A 17,527-nucleotide genomic window follows, 5' to 3' on the forward strand; every position below is an offset into this window, starting at 1 on the left:
AAGCACAATTTAAGAGCCGTTTCATTACTCTAAGAATAAAATAGAAATAAAATAAACACTATTCTTGTGATATTAAAATAAATTATTATCTATAAATCAAGAGCCTTTTCATTAGTGTGCTTGCCCGAAGGGAACTACTCCTCGCCCGATTGAGATAGAGACGCCGTTCAAACACCAAAACGTCCGGCCCGATCCGGTGCAAGCTGCTATGACTTTTCGTGGCGGTACTCCTTGCCACTCCTTTTTTATTCCTCTTTTTCCATCACCTTTTTTCTCCATAGACTTGCATGGCAGAACTTTGAGGCATTATGACATCATAATAGGCTCATTAAACTGGCTTGCACCTGTGATTCACTGACAACTCTCACTGACACCTGCGCACGGTTCCTCTTCTCTCTCTGTCCCTCTCCATTCAACTGTATAACTAGGAATATTAAGAGACACCTTCCATACCAGGGCTCTACTCACTCATGCATACTCACTCATGTTTACTCACTCGTGCATACTCACTCATGCATACTCACTCGTGCATACTTACTCATGCATACTCACTCATGTTTACTCACTCATGTTTACTCACTCATGCGTACTCACTCATGCGTACTCACTCATGTTTGCTCACTCATGTTTACTCACTCATGCATACTCACTCATGCATACTCACTCATGCATACTCACTCATGCATACTCATTTGTGCATACTCATTTGTGCATGCTCATCCAGCAGGGAGAGCTGGAGAGCTGACATCTGCCCCAATTCCAAGGCACTTGTTCTCTCGGTCATGGCCGCAACAGAGCAAGCACACTCTCACAGTTCGTTCACGAAACGCATTCTAGTTGTGTACCTTACTTTAAAAATACAACAGAAATAAACAAGGTTCATGTGAGTACAAATATTTTGTATATATATATATATATATATTTATTAAGGGCCTTTTTTATCTTACTTTAAGAATACAACAGGAATAAACACAAATGTTATGAAAGATAAAAAAAAAAGCTTTAATTTGGGTGTTGTCCTACTAAACAAGCAGAAGAGCAGTTTTATTTACATAGTTTCACCAGCAAACATTATATAAACATGCAAGTGAATAGGCCATGTAACCACCATAAGAATGATTGGGATCCTACATTTCATACACACCCATTAGTAACCTTATCATCAGTAGCACGTACAAATGTAAGTTCAAGAATCGGACTCCAGTGTATCTTCTATCTGACTCATTAGCTTCCTGGATTCAAAATCTAACCAATGAGCGGGAGAAGCTCTTTGGAGCCTATATTTCAAACACATCCATCTGCAGCCTTATCATCTGTGATGAATGTAAACACCTGCATTCAGCCGGGCCCTCTTCCGCAGAAAAGTCTGAAGTTATCCAGCTATAGAAACCCTATGGTGTGCATGTCAAAGCTTTTCCTACTGTATGATAGTGTGTATGTTAATTTAGTGTGTGAATGTTGGATTGTATGTACAGTGGGGAAAATAAGTATTTGAACCCCTTGCGATTTCACAGGTTTGGCCACTTGCAAAGAAATGTGTGATCTATAATTGTAATGGTAGGTGTATATTAACAGTGAGAAACAGAATATCAACAAAAAAATCCTGAAAAATGCATTTTATAACATTTATGACTTTATTTGCATTTGATGCAAAAATAAGTATTTGAACCCCCAAAATTGACTGACAAAAATGACTTAGTACTTGGTGGAATAACCCTAATTGGCAAGCACAGACGTCAGACGTTTCTTGTAGTTGGTCACCAGGTTTACAAACATCTCAGGAGGGATTTTGGTCCACTCCTCTTTCCAGATCCTCTCCAAATCTTTAAGGTTGTGTTTTCAATGGGATGGAATGAGGGAATGAGGTTCAAGCCCAATATTCCACGTTACATGGCCCCATCCATAGTCCCCTTGATGCTGTGGAGTCGTCCTGTGATGCTGTGGAGTCGCTGTGGAGAAACAGCCCCAAAGCATAATGTTTCCACCGCCATGCTTGATGGTGGGTATGATGTACTCTTGGGGTCATATTCAGCATTCCCCCCCGTCAAACACGGCAAGTCGAGTTGATGCCAAAGAGCTTGATTTTGGTTTTATCTGACCACATTCTGTCTCCCAATCCTCCCTAGAATCATTCAAGTGTGCAATGGTAAACTTCAGATGGCCCTGTACATGCGCTTCCTTGAGCAGGGGGACCTTGCGAGTGCTGCAGTACTTCAAAAAATTATGGCGTGGTGTGTTGCCAATGGTTTTCTTGGTGACTCTGGTCCCAGCTGCCTTGAGATCATTCACAAGCTCCCCCTGTGTAGTTCTGGGGTTATTCTGCACCTTTCGAATGATCACTGATTCCGCAAGAGGGGATATCTTGCATTGAGCCCCAGACCTAGAGTGGGTGACAATTGTTTGGTGTTGCTTCCATTTATGAATAATCGCACCAATAGTTATCTGCTTCTCACCAAGCTGCTTGCCGGTGATTTTTTAGCCCATTCCAGCCTTGTGCAGGTCTACAATCTTATCTCTGACGTCCTTGGACAGCTCTTTGGTCTTGCCCATGGTGGTGAGGTAGAAGGTGTGAAGTATGTTTCTTTGGACAGGTTTCTTTTATACAGGTCACCAGTTGAGATCAGGTATACCTTGTTAGACCTAATGAGGACTAATCTGTGTGCTTTTTGGGCACATGACTGGCCATTGGGAGCCAGAATTCTTGCTGTTTGCTTGGGGGTTCAAATACTTATTTTTTGCATCAAATGCAAATAAAGTCATAAATCTTATAAAATGCAGTTTTCTGGATTTTTTTGTTGATATTCTGTTTCTAACTGTTAAAATACACCCACCATTAAAATTCTAGATCACACATTTCTTTGCAAGTGGCCAAACTTGCAAAGTCGGCAGGGGTTCAAATACTTATTTTCCCCACTGTATGTCTTCTAAAAATAATCTTACTTCATATGAGGATAGAAGATACATATATTATAAAATCTTGGGTTATGATACAGGGTGGGTCAATTAGACACCAGTATCCCAGACATTTAACACTTTTAATTTGTTATTTTTTTTTAAGATATCAGGGGTAGGGGAGTATATTGCCCTGCTAGAATGTCTACACCCCCATTATTTAATACCCTACATTAATAATAGCACAGATATAAATACAATAAACATCGTTCAAAAGGGGATTTAGGCAGTATGCCCACTGACAACACAGGAACAGACTCGTACCTAGATAGAGATTTACCGGCAAACAATATGAAATAATCAAAACATTCAGGTAACTAAGTCACTCAGACATCAAAGTAATATGAATGGGTGCCTATATCACTTTAAATACTTTTTATTGGTTCATGTTTTGACAAAAAGAAAAGGATAAGAGGGCGTGGGCTGACAAAAAGTACAGTATTTTGCCCTATATTTAGAGTACAACTGAATTATATACACAACATTGAACAACAAGTTGCAGTTGAGCATCAAAGTGTTACTTCTATGCAATATAAAACTATTAAAGTTGCAATATCAGGCATTATTGCAGTAAGTTGCTGATTTTACAGAATTGCATGGACTGTACCAAACTGATGTGTGACCTAATGGACAGTGATATCTGAGCAACATTTGAGTTCCCTCATATATAGGTCATTGATACGGCTATTCACCGTGATGGTTTCTGTGGTGTCTATTGAGATTACCCATTTGACTAAAAGTCTAACCACACTGGGAACAGTGATGTGGCTTTTCCTCGGCATGTGTCATATGGTGGAGTCTAAGTTCATACCTTTGAAACCCTTCCCACATGTCGAACACTGATATGGCTTTTATCCAGTATGTGTCATCTGGTGTTTCTTGAGATTACCCATTTGACTAAAAGTCTTTCCACACTGAGAACACTGATATGGCTTTTCTCCAGTATGGATCATCTGGTGTGTCATAAGTTGACCTGTGGTAGTAAAGGCCTTTCCACACTGAGAACACTGATGTGGCTTTTCCCCAGTATGGATCCTCTGGTGGATTCTAAGTTCAGTGCTACTTTTGAAACCCTTTCCACACTGAGAACACTGATATTGCTTTTCTCCAGTGTGGATCCTCTGGTGTTTCTTGAGACCACCCATTTCAGTAAAGGCCTTTCCACACTGAGAACACTGATATGGCTTTTCCCCAGTATGGATCCTCTGGTGTGTCTTGAGATGAGACATTTGACTAAAAGTCTTTCCACACTGAGAACAATGATATGGCTTTTCTCCGGTGTGGATCCTCTGGTGTGACTTGAGATGACCCATTTCATTAAAGGCTTTTCCACACTGAGAACACTGATGTGGCTTTTCTCCTGTGTGTGTTCGTTGATGTTTTGCAAGAATGGAAGGTGCAGCAAAGGTTTTGAAACACTGGGAGCATTCATGCTTTTTGTTCCTTGTGTTCGGCTTTTCCCCAGTATGGATCATCTGGTGTGTCATGAGATGATGTGTGGTAGTAAAGGCCTTTCCACACTGAGAACACTGATGTGGCTTTTCCCCAGTATGGATCATCTGGTGGATTCTAAGTTCACTGCTCCTTCTGAAACCCTTTCCACACTGAGAACAGTGATATGGCTTTTCTCCAGTATGTGTCATCTGGTGTGTCTTGAGCTGACCTGTGGTAGTAAAGGCCTTTCCACACTGAGAACACTGATGTGGCTTTTCCCCAGTATGGATCATCTGGTGGATTCTAAGTTCACTGGTACTTCTGAAACCCTTTCCACACTGAGAACACTGATATGGCTTTTCACCAGTATGGATCATCTGGTGTGTCATAAGTTGACCTGTGGTAGTAAAGGCCTTTCCACACCGAGAACAGTGATATGGCTTTTCTCCAGTATGTGTCATCTGGTGTGTCTTGAGCTGACCTGTGGTAGTAAAGGCCTTTCCACACTGAGAACACTGATGTGGCTTTTCCCCAGTATGGATCATCTGGTGGATTCTAAGTTCACTGGTACTTCTGAAACCCTTTCCACACTGAGAACACTGATATGGCTTTTCTCCGGTGTGGATCCTCTGGTGTTTCTTGAGATGAGACATTCGAGTAAAGGCCTTTCCACACTGAGAACATTGATGTGGCTTTTCCCCAGTATGGATCCGCTGGTGTATTTTTAGTTTACCCATTTCAGCAAAGGCCTTTTCACACTGAGAACACTGATATGGCTTTTCCCCAGTGTGTATCCTCTGGTGTATCTTGAGATGACCAATGGTAGTAAAGGCCTTTCCACACTGAGAACACTGATACGGCTTTTCTCCGGTGTGGATCCTCTGGTGTATCTTGAGATCACCCTTTCTACTAAAGGCCTTTCCACACTGAGAACAGTGATGTGGCTTTTCTCCAGTATGGATCCTCTGGTGTTTCTTGAGATGATCCAAATCACTAAAGGCCTTCTCACACTGAGAACACTGATATGGCTTTTGCCCAGTATGGATCCTCTGGTGTATTTTTAGTTTACCCATTTCAGTAAAGGCCTTTTCACACTGAGAACACTGATATGGCTTTTCCCCAGTGTGGATCCTCTGGTGTATCTTGAGATGACCCATTGTAGTAAAGACCTTTCCACATTGAGAACACTGATGTGGCTTTTCCCCTGTGTGTGTTCGTTGATGAATTACAAGAGCAGACGGTGCAGCAAAGGTTTTGAAACACTGGGAGCATTCATGCTTTTTCTTCCTTGTATTTGATTGCTGATGTCTGATGACTTTCTTGCCTCTTTCCCCTGAACTCCTTTTTCCCGAATAGATCTGTTGAAGATGTCCTATAACATTAGAACATATTTTAAAGATAATATCCTCTCTCTGCTCTATTTGTTACATCAGCACTATTTAACAGTAAAACTGAAAACAATGTATCTTTGATTGACTAGCTATTGCTAGAATAGTATATAACGTGGAAGTCCCTAAGGCTTACAGTGAACACCTAGATACTGCACTGTAACTGTAGGCAGACACAGGCACATGCGTTAGAGATCTGGAGACAAAATGATGGCAGACATTTTGATTGTCTGAAATGTAACTGACTGAAAATTACATGTCACATTAAAGTATTCCCATGGTAACTCACTTCTCTTGATAGGTCTCACATTCCTTTGACTTAATCAGAAGATGAAGCCAGGGGGTTTTAACTTTTGTTTAAATCAACTTTTAACTAACCTAAAACCATATAAATTGCTAAGTTGCAATTAAATAAAATATTACTTAATGTTTTTTTATTATCAGTATTATTTTAAATATTAAACCAGTTATCTAGCTGATGTTGCAGTCTCCTCAATTTAACTAGTGTGTCTGATAGATAATTTTACTTCAATGAAAAGGTAAGATTTTTGTGAATATTTAGAGTGAAAACAGGTTAAACAGCAAAGACATATTTTTTCATAAAATGTTTTTCTCATATTCACTAAGGGTGCCAATATTTGTGGAGGGCACTGTATCTAGCTGATGTTGCAGTCTCCTCAATTTAACTAGTCAAATGTAATAGGTACAAAAGGTAGAAACCCTTTGTTGCCTGTGCGTCTTCATATTGAGACAAGTTAAAATTCACAGATATTAATATGAGTTAATGTCAACACACACTAGCAGCGGCCAAATGTGAACAGGTTTCCTAAGCTAGAGAAAGATAGTTAAAAAGCTATTATAGGCAGAAATCCTCTGGGTGTTTTGTAGCTTCATATTAACATGATGTCAAATTCATATTAACTATCATATTTTCCAAGTTTTTTATGATACAAACGTATGTGCAACTTACCTGCAGGAGGAGAGTCATTGTGACCATATTCTCTAAAATCAGATGATTCCTCCTGTTTAATTTCCAATGGCAAATACTCTTCTTCTTTGTGGGTCAATGCTGGTGATGTGTTTATTTCAGTCTTGCAGTCAAGTTCCAGTTCAAGCTTGTCTTCCACTTTCGGAAGTGCAGACAGATACTCTTGCAGGAAATCATCAAACTCTTCTTTGATCTCCTCCTTCACTGACGTGAGCAGTTGTGATGGTTCAGCAGATCCTGACATTTCGGACTTCAGTTCTGTATTTAAAAGAAAATCCAGTCAAACCGTTATTTAATGCAAGAAAAATATAGTGAACATGTGCAAACAAAGAATTACAGTATACTTGTACTGTTGGAGACTTACCCTTCTACAGTATGCTTGTAGAAAATTACACACATACTCCTTCAGAGACCTACAGCATAGTTTTACTGTTGTTGAATTACAAATACAGGTGCATCTCAATAAATTAGAATATCATCAAAAAGTTGATTTATTTCAGTAATTCTATTCAAAAAGTGAAACTCATATATAATATAGATTGTGTACACACAGACTGATCTATTTCAAGTGTTTATTTCTTTTAATTTTGATTATTATAACTGACAGCTAATGAAAACCCAAAATTCAGTATCTCAGAAAATTAGATTATTGTGAAAAAGTTCAATATTGAAGACTCATGGTGTCACACTCTAATCATCCAATTAACTCAAAACACCGGCACAGGCCTCCTGAGCCTTTAAATGGTCTCTCAGTCTAGTTCAGTAGGCTACACAATCATGGGGAAGACTGCTGACTTGACAGTTGTCCAGAAGACGATCATTGACACCCTGCACAAGGAGGGTAAGACACAAAAGGTCATTGCTAAAGAAGCTGGCTGTTCACAGAGTGCTATATCCAAGCACATTAATGGGAAGTTGAATGGAAGGAAAAAATGTGGTAGAAAAAGGTGCACAAGCAACAGGGATAACCGCAGCCTTGAGAGGATTGTGAAACAAAGCCAATTCAAGGGAGATTCTCAAGGAGTGGACTGCAGCTGGAGTCAGTGCTTCAAGAGCCTACACACACAGACGTATCCAGGACATGGGCTTCAACTGTCGCATTCCTGTGTCAAGCCACTCTTGAACCGGAGACGTCAGAGGCGTCTCACCTGGGCTATGGACAAAAAGGATTGCACAGTTGGTCAGTGGTCCAAAGTTCTCTTTTCAGATGAAAGTACATTTTGCATTTCATTTGGAAATCAAGGTCCCAGAGTCTGGAGGAAGAGAGGAGAGGCACAGGATCCAAGTTGCTTGAGGTCCAGTGTAAAGTTTCCACAGTGAATGATGGTTTGGGGTGCCATGTCATTTGCTGATGTTAGTCCATTGTATTTTCTCAGGTCCAAGGTCAGCACAGCCGTCTGTTTTAGAGCACTTCATGCTTCCCTCTGCTGACCATCCTATGGAGATGCATATTTCATTTTCCATCAGGACTTGGCGCCTGCACCCACTTCCAAAGGTCCCAGTACCTGGTTTAAGGACCATGGTATCCCTGTGCTTGATTGGCCAGCAAACTCGCCTGACCTTAAACCCATACATTCTATAGGGTATTGTGAAAAGGAAGATGCGAGACAATAGACCCAACAACGCAGAAGAGCTGAAGGCCACTATCAGAGCAACCTGGTCTTCCATAACACCTCAGTAGTGCCACAGACTGATTGCCTTCATGCGACGCCGCATTGCTGCAGTAATTCATGCAAAGGGAGCCCAGACCAAGTATTGAGTGCTGTACATGTTCATACTTTTCACTAGTCCAACATTTCTGTGTTAAAAATCCTTTTTTCTATTGGTCTTCAGTAATATTCTAATTTTCTGAGATACTGAATTTGGGGTTTTCATTAGCTGTCAGTTATAATCCTCAAATTTAAAAGAAATAATCACTTGAAATATATCAGTCTGTGTGTAATGAACCTATATAAAAAATGAGTTTCACTTTTTGAATAGAATTACTGAAATAAATCAACTTTTTGATATTCTAATTTATTGAGATGCACCTGTATACAGTATCCACCCAGAGCATCCAACGTTCTCCCTTACAAAGGTGAGTTCGTGAAAATGTGTTCACTATTCCTGGACTCACTCAAATAACACTCCAATATGACTGAAGTTTGGAACAGAAATGTATTTTGGCATGCTTTATCCAAGCAAGTTGAATGGCTGAATGCAGATGGCCAAAGCAATATTTAACATGGACACAACAATACGTTTAAAATCACGTTTCCAACAGTATTTGCAATTTCACATTTAAATTACATTCTGTCAGAAGATTTTAATTTGAATGATAGCAGGCATAGATCCACCTATATTGTGAATATCAATCAAATTTTCTAACATCAGTTATTTGTGTGTGTATGTGATTGTGTACAGGCTTTTAGCTAGGATTTTTTTAGGGGGGGTCCATTTTGTCATTGAACCCAACGCGGCAAAGCCTCGTGGCGTGCGCCCCATATATTTTCTCTTTTATTTTGGTCATCTGGATATCGACTAGAGTACAATCAAACATGACAGATTTACAATACCTTAATACTTTGAAAACACACAAGATCCTTCCTAATTCAGGACACATTTCTTGGCAAAATATATAATTTTGAACTTGAAAATATCTGTCAATTCTTTGCTGACCAAAGGTTTACTTTCTTAAAAATAAATAAATAAAATAAAATGTGGGTGAGGGTTAGTAGATGGGTAGAGCTGTATAGGTAGGGTAGGACTGTATAGGGGCCGTTCGTGTTTTATCAACACACACAATCTAGTGTCGGCCAGAACACTACTTCAAGGCCAGGATGGTCAGGGCAGGAGAGGGGCACGTTGGAGATGAGGCAATGATGAGACGAGATCTGATGCAACCACTTTATATTGAAGAAGAATCAGGAATACAGGAATTCTCTAACTGAGATCTGATGCAACCACTTTGTATTGAAGAAGAATCAGGAATACAGGAATTCTCTAACTGAGATATTCAGTATGGTGCAAGCAACCAGTGTGTTATAACAGTGTGTGGTTTAGGTGTATGTGGAGTATATGTGTGGTTCTGAAACAAAGTAGAAAGGGGGAAAACACAAAGTACAAAGCTACCACGAAGCCTGCGGGCACATATCTACGCTGACATGTTAACTTAATAGGCTAGTCAGCTCACGGTACCACCAAGCATGTAGAATTACTAAACAATGCCCACAATCATGTGAAAACACATAAGTAAGTACGTAGCTACACTATTCTGACCACAAATAGCCCACATATGCAGGCTAACAGGATGATAGAAAGTACATGGTTTAGCGCAATGCAAGGTTATTTAGCAAGCTAATTTAGCAAGCAAACAAATACGTCATTCACACGGTAAATGCTAGCATTCCTTCACCCGTTTCACACTAACGATAAACAACAAACATCTCTAAACATATAACACTGCTTATTATATGGAATTAACATCACAGTAGAGAACTTAGATCTTTCATAGACGCACACGTCGAACTAAAGGGGTTTCTTGGTCTCAACACATGAAAGGCATGGAATTGCTGCTTCAAAGGCGCGACACAGTAAAGTATAACAAGGTGCGTTCAGCGAAGTCACCGGGAAAACAGGGGATGAAAAACTTCAGGCGCCTGCCTAAAAGTAGTGCGAACAATTTCTTATTATTTTAGAACAAAAGACGCATTGACACATGCCTTGCTAAAAGCCTGAGTGTGTATGTGACCGAGCGAGCGTGTGTGTGCTTTGTGAGTAATTCAAACAAGACTAATGAGTGTGTCAGAGTGTATGAGATAGAGGGTGTGAGTGTATGAGAGAGAGAGTGTTAGTTTGTGAGTGAGTGAGAGAGAGTGTGAGTGAGTGAGTGACTGATTGTGTGAGTGTGTGTGTGTGCGTGTGCGTGTGCGCGTGCTTTGTGAGTAACTCAAACAAGAGTAATGAGTTTCTGTGAGTGAGTGAGTGAGTGAGTGAGTGTGTGTGTGTGTGTGTGTGTGTGTGTGTGTGTGTGTGTGTGTGTGTGTGTGTGTGTGTGTGTGTGTGTGTGTGTGTGTGTGTGTGTGTGTGTGTGTGTGTGTGTGTGCGTTTGCACGTGCTTTGTGAGTAATTCAAACAAGAGTAATGAGTGAGTGTGTGTGTGTGCTTTGTTAGTAATTCAAACAAGAGTAATGAGTGCGTGTGAGTGTCTGTTAATGTGTGTGTGTGTGTGTGTGCGCGCGTGCTTTGTGAGTAATTCAAACAAGACTATTGAGTGTGCGTGAGTGTGAGTAAGAGAGTAAGAGAATGTGGGTGTGTGTGTGTGTCCGTGCTTTGTGAGTAATTCAAACAAGAGTAATGAGTGTGAGTGAGTGCGTTTGTGTTTTTTTGAGTGATTCAAACAAGAGTAATGAGCACGTGGAGATGGATGCAGAAATGGAAGCAGTTTATGACGGCTGAAATTTCATGTAATTTCAAAACCAGATTACTAGCAAGCATCATCTTTGGAAGGGGCTTGTCCTTTAGTGTATTCTTATTCTGCACATTGCGTCCGACATGTTGATAAAGCAGCACTACAGAGTTCTGAACTAGTAAGCTCACTACCTAAAAGGCATGCAAAAACCCTGCCACCAACACCAAAGCCACATTTACGATAGTGTTCCCCAGGGACAGGCGGTGCGCAGACCAGTCTCTGTGTTTGAACGGCAGAGGCGAGTGCTTGCCATACTGGCCGGTAGTGACTGCACGCCTCGCCTACTCAAGTCACGTTGCTGACTGGATGGACTGCTTTTGACAGTACCCACTTATATTTTCCATTTACTTCAGGCTGTGGGGAAAGAGCAGGGAACTGCTAAGTGTGTGTGTGCAAAGATCACTATTGTTTAGCTGTTGTCTGGCTGGAGACAAATCCCCTTTTTGCTGTGGGGTGTTGCATTGCGTATTTGCTGTGTTGCTGTGACTTTGCAGTGGGCTTTGGGCTTAAACCTGTTTATGCATACTACCTGTAGCAGGTACCTTGCGGTGGGGTGAAAACTGTTGTGTGGGGGGCTCTCTGGTTAAACCATAGCTAGCCAAGGGGTGATTTGGCCTAGCACCTAGTGGAGGTTCCGAATACATATGTTCTGTGCCACAGTCCTGTCTTATTTAAAATAAACCTTTTCATAAGTGATTGCTAGGCACGACAAATGCACAAAAGTATAAAATAGAATACGATATAGAAATGTATAAAATGACACATTTTTAAAGAAACAATCATGATATGTTGTGTATTTGGAACACACAATAGCATTAAATAGTTACCGTGTTCTATTGTGTTGTGGTCAGAAATACATTGATGTGAATTAACATCTGAATCATGCACTTGAAATATAAAATAGAAAGAGGGTCTCATCACTTCCATATGGTTATTTAACAGAAAATAAGGAGCAGTTGTTTGTAGAAGAGAAGAGTGCACAAAATAGTGGATATCTTTCTATCTATCTTGAACTTCTTATCACCCTGCCAGTTTCCCATTGCATACTGTATATCTTTCTATCTTGAACTTCTTATCACCCTGCCAGTTTCCCATTGCATACTGTATATCTTTCTATCTTCCAATATATCAGTTTACACAACTCTCTCCCCGTTCAGACAGACACAGACACAGACACAGACACAGACACACAGACACAGACACACACACACACACACACACACACACACACACACACACACAGAGAAAGACAGACAGACACTGACACACACACACGCGCGCGCGCAGACACTTCCCCTTTTCCTTTGTCTGCATGCATTGAATTGCACTAAATGTTTTCATCTTTTACTACTTATTTTGTATTCTGAAAACGTGTTTGCTTGCATGAACTGGTATACCCTGTTTTACAGAAGTCTATCGATCTTAAAACGTGTAGATACAATACAGCTTATACTCTGTATTCAGCTTGACTAGTTAGCAGCACAACAGGCACATGTGACGTTGAAAACTTTTCCAAAACCGAACTTTTACAGTTTATAGGCCATTTGGAGCTAATGAGCTCCCCTCGTTAACTTATCACATACCAAATATTTGTATTGCATAGCCCAAGTTATCATGGCATATAAGTATTATATCAGAACTTGACTTACCTATTAAAAAGGGAACTCCACAAAAAGTTGTTAGGCGTTGGTCAGTCGCGGTAACAATCACATACGCTCGCTTTTAAACTTCTCCTACAATCGTCTTCGGTTTCTTTTAAACGCCTCGGGATTCAGAAGTATTACGATTAACGTTCGCCAGCGGGGGATGCAGGCTAATACGACAATAATACCAACAATTTATACTGATCAAACCGAGGAGACATCCGTGAGCTTCCTTTTATGCTGGCATTCTTCTTTTCTTTTTCCTTTCAGTCTGTTAGCAGGTTGCATTTTAAGCACATCACCGCCATCTACTGGACTGGGGTGGGAATACCATTGGGAACATTGGAAAACAGAAAACTAAAGCCCAGGTGCTAACCTCAGTGGGCTGTTTAATGCCAACCCACATTTTGCCACTTCAGCTTTTTCGCATATGCCCTGAATTATAAAAGTACGTGTTTAATATCTGCAGATGACTCCACTATTTATGTAGCAGCCTCAACCTCACAGGAATTAGAAAGTATCTTAAATGAAGACCTTATAAGGGTAAGGAAATGGGTTGACTCAAATAAATTAGTTCTCAATATTGAAAAAACTAAATGTATAGTATTATGTTCTAAATGGGGAGGCAGATTAGAACCAACATTAGATGTAAAAATAGATGATAAAGAAATAGAACAGGTGACAGAAGTGAAACTACTGGGTGTTTTGATCGATAGCAGGATGTCCTGGACGAGCCATGTTAATGAAATGGTAAAGAAAATGGGAAGAGGAATGGCTGCAATTAGATATTGCCGAAAATACTTGACAGGCTATTTAGTTAAACAATTAATGCAGGCTGTAGTTCTGTCACAGATGGACTACTGTACTGTTGTATGGTCTAATACATCGGAAAATAATCTCAACAAGTTACAGGTTGTTCAGAACAAAGCAGCACGTATTGTGCTCAACTGTTCATATCGAACAAGAGTCTCTGAAATGTTAAATGCATTGAACTGGTTATCAGTTAAAGACAGGTTACATTATACTCTTCTCAGTTTTGTAAGAAATGTGATTATGAAAAAGTGTCCAGCTACTTTGTTCAATTGTTTTGTGTTTTCCTGTAGTACACACACATACTCGACAAGACACTCAGTTGAGAAAAGATTTTTGTTACCTGCGTACAGAACAGGGGCTGGACAAAGAACATTGCATTATAGAGGAATGGTTGCATGGAATTCTCTACCTAGTTTCTTGATTGAGGAAAACAGTGACAAAGTCTTTAAAACGAAATTAAAACTGTATTTGTTTACCCAAAGTACATGATTATGATTATTTTTTTCTTGGATGTACTTCACTTTCGGATCTGCCCTGATGTACTTCTCATTTGGGTTTATCTTCTTCGCCCTCTGTAGGCCTATATGGTAATAGGCAGTAATGGGACCAACGTATAGCCTTTATAAGTGGCAGGCTTTCAATTCCTCTTGTGTGTTTGTTTTTGTTTTGTTTTGTGTTTAAGTCTTGTGTTTTTGTCTTCTGTTGAGTTTGTATTATTGTAAAAAGAGAAATGAGAAAAATGTAAAAAGAATATATGTTTTTGTTTGACCACAGGAAGAACAGTGCTCCTGTAAAGGAAAAAACTGATGTGTGTCAATAAACTAATCAATCAATCAATCAATATTTAAAAATGTCCCCGTGGTAAAAACATGGCCCAGACTGATGTTTACCTATTAAACTAAAATCACTATTGTTAACAAGGTTTCCTCTTTCCGACTCCAACTGCATATACTATTGTAAATTGACCTACTTTTAAATGATGCATAAATGTCTACCCTTACGGTATGGAAGGAACAATGCACGTGACTGCATCTTCTACATGTTACAATTCAATGTGACTGCATCTTCAATATGTTAAAATGTGATCCATTGCATGTTTGGATTTGGTATGGTATAAAATGTGTGCTCTGAGTCTGTTCCTGGTATTTTTAAGGAACTAACATGTATCCTTGAACTTGTACTTGGGTTAGGGTTAGGGTTAGGGTTAAAATGTGTGCTCTGAGTCTGTTCCTGGTATTTTTAAGGAACTAACATGTATCCTTGAACTTGTACTTGCAACATCCTTTCTCCCCATTTAGTACTAACACAACTTTGGAACAACTTTACAAACTAATTCCAGGTGGTACAGTTTGCAATGATGTTGTTGTTTTTTGGTTTCTCATGATAAAAAATAATATGCAACTTACTTGTAGGCGTAGTGGCAACGCGATCATATTCTCTTAAATCAGATTTATCCTCCTGTTTAATTCCCATCATTGAATCATTTTCATCTTTGCAGGTCATGGTTGGTGATCTTTTTGTTTCAGTCTTACATTCATGGTTCAGTCCAGGCACTTCTTCTTTTTTACTTGCAAACAGATACTCTTGCAGGAAATCATTAAATTCTTCTTCTTTTACCTCCTCCTTCACTAACATCAGGAGTAGCGATGGTCCAGTAGATCCTGACATATTAGTTCTGTTTTGCAAAATAATCCTTGAACTTCCTTTCAATGCAAGACTAATATGTTCCAAACGAAGAACTACAGTATAGTTGAACTGCCTGTGAGTTACACCTCTATATTATACTCCCAGACCATCCCAGTGCCTGCCTTATAAAGGTGGCTCATCCAATCAGCTGCTGGAGTTTTTGGAATGCAAACTAGAATGCCCAATGAGGAATTCCATGCATATGATCACCGTTTACACATCTGAAGGCCCGGAGGTGGGCGTGGCTATAATCTCCACACAGGAGGGTAAGCGGGGGACGGGTAGAGGTTTGAACTGAAAAGTGATTGGGTAGGAGAGGGTAGGTTGGTAAACTATATAAAACCTCTGTGTTTGTATTTATTAATGTTATAAGGGTAATATAAGACCTACATACCTGTGTGAAGCCTCATTTAAAGAACACACACAACTGAGTTAAATAGAAACCAGGTGACTTAAGAAACTTTATTGCTGTTTTAAATACACAGAGGGCATTATCATTTGCACCAGAATCCCAGACATTTACCCTAGGTCACTCCTAAAACTTTTTTTTGTTCATGTTTTGACTAAGGGTTGCACTGGAATGCTCAGCTGAAGTAGAATTTAAGAGCCCTTTCATTGTGTACCTTACTTTAAAAATACAACAGGAAAATGTAAATATTAATATGCTGTATATATTAAAGGCCTTTTTAACCTGTAGCTTACTTAAGGAATAAACACAATTCACATGAATGTTTACAAAAGCTTTTTTTGTGGTACTCCTACTAAACAATCAGGAACAGACTTTTATTTTAAGAGTTACACCAGCAGACATAATATAAACATGCTGGTAAATAGGCCATGTAGCCAACGTAAGAATGATTGGGAGCCTGCATTTCATACAAATCAATCAGTAACCTTATGTGGGTAAAATGGGTACCATTCTCATTTGGGAGTACCAGATTATGTAGGTATCTTACCCAATGAGCAAGCGCCGGGTGAATGTGGGTGCAATTGTGTATGAATTGTGATATTGTCTTCACGAGGGCCACCAAGACACACTGGTGCTGTCCTTGCAACAGCAACAATATGTTGGTAATCTCACCCGATTGGACAGGGATCAACCATTCAACACAAAGGCAGATCAATTAAGTTGATAATCCACAAATCAGTCTCATTAAATATATCAGTCTCATAAAATATATTATACTATCAATTTGGAACTCTGATTAATAATTAAATTAATAACTACAACAAAGTTACCTTATTAATAGTATGGTTGAAGGTCATTGGAGTTCTGAATAGAAGAGGTTGACAACGTCCATTCTTGTGTAACATTAATTAAACCAGCGTATATAAATCAAAGTATTTATTTACACAATGATAAGAAAATAACACACAATATGTAATCTAGCTAAATGTATCTAACTAATGAATTGAAGAAGTATGTATGTGTAAGGAAGAGGGAGTGTGTGTGTGAGCGAGCTTGTAAACTCGGTGTTGCGCTTTTAGGAGCGCGCCTGAAAGTATGTGTGTGTGTGTCTTTGTCCTGACCACCGCAGGTCCGCGTGCATTTGTGTGCACGTTCGTGACTATGTGGTGTGAAAATGGACGAGCCTTTATGCAGCGCCAAGTTCGATTATGAGCTTCGCGTGTGTGGCTATATGAAGGCCAATGTATTTGTAATCGTATGTGATTTAAGATGCCATGTTAGAAGAGGGAAATGGTTAGTAACGCATGCAAGTCCCGATGTATATGAGAAGCAATCATAACGTTAACCCTTACATGGTGTGGCGAAGCCAACTACCAACTAACAATGAAAGTATATAACAGTTATGTTCGGTAAACAAAACAGATACAATACATGAACAATGGCATATGTAAACAGTCCTATGCTTAGCCAGGTTGTGATTAGCTAGCTGCCCAGTCGAAGTTACCAGTCCTTTGGGAAAGTGTTGGCGCATCCGATGTTCCTGAGGCAGAGAAGTCCGTTGTCCTTGTTGTGAAGTCTTTGTTTCACTGCAGTTCAGTTCGGAGGAGTTGATCGCTCGGAATGTTGCAGTTTCCGCGAGGTCTCTGTTGTGCTTTGTTCCCGTTGCAGAGTTAGCTGCAGATCTTTGTTAGCTGCTTTGCTAAAGTTAGGTCTACTACGTTAGCGGTCAGTGTTTAGCTAACGAGAGATCTTAGGCAATTGTTT

This window comes from Sprattus sprattus (assembly GCF_963457725.1).
Source record: "Sprattus sprattus genome assembly, chromosome: 1".
NCBI lineage: Eukaryota > Metazoa > Chordata > Actinopteri > Clupeiformes > Clupeidae > Sprattus > Sprattus sprattus.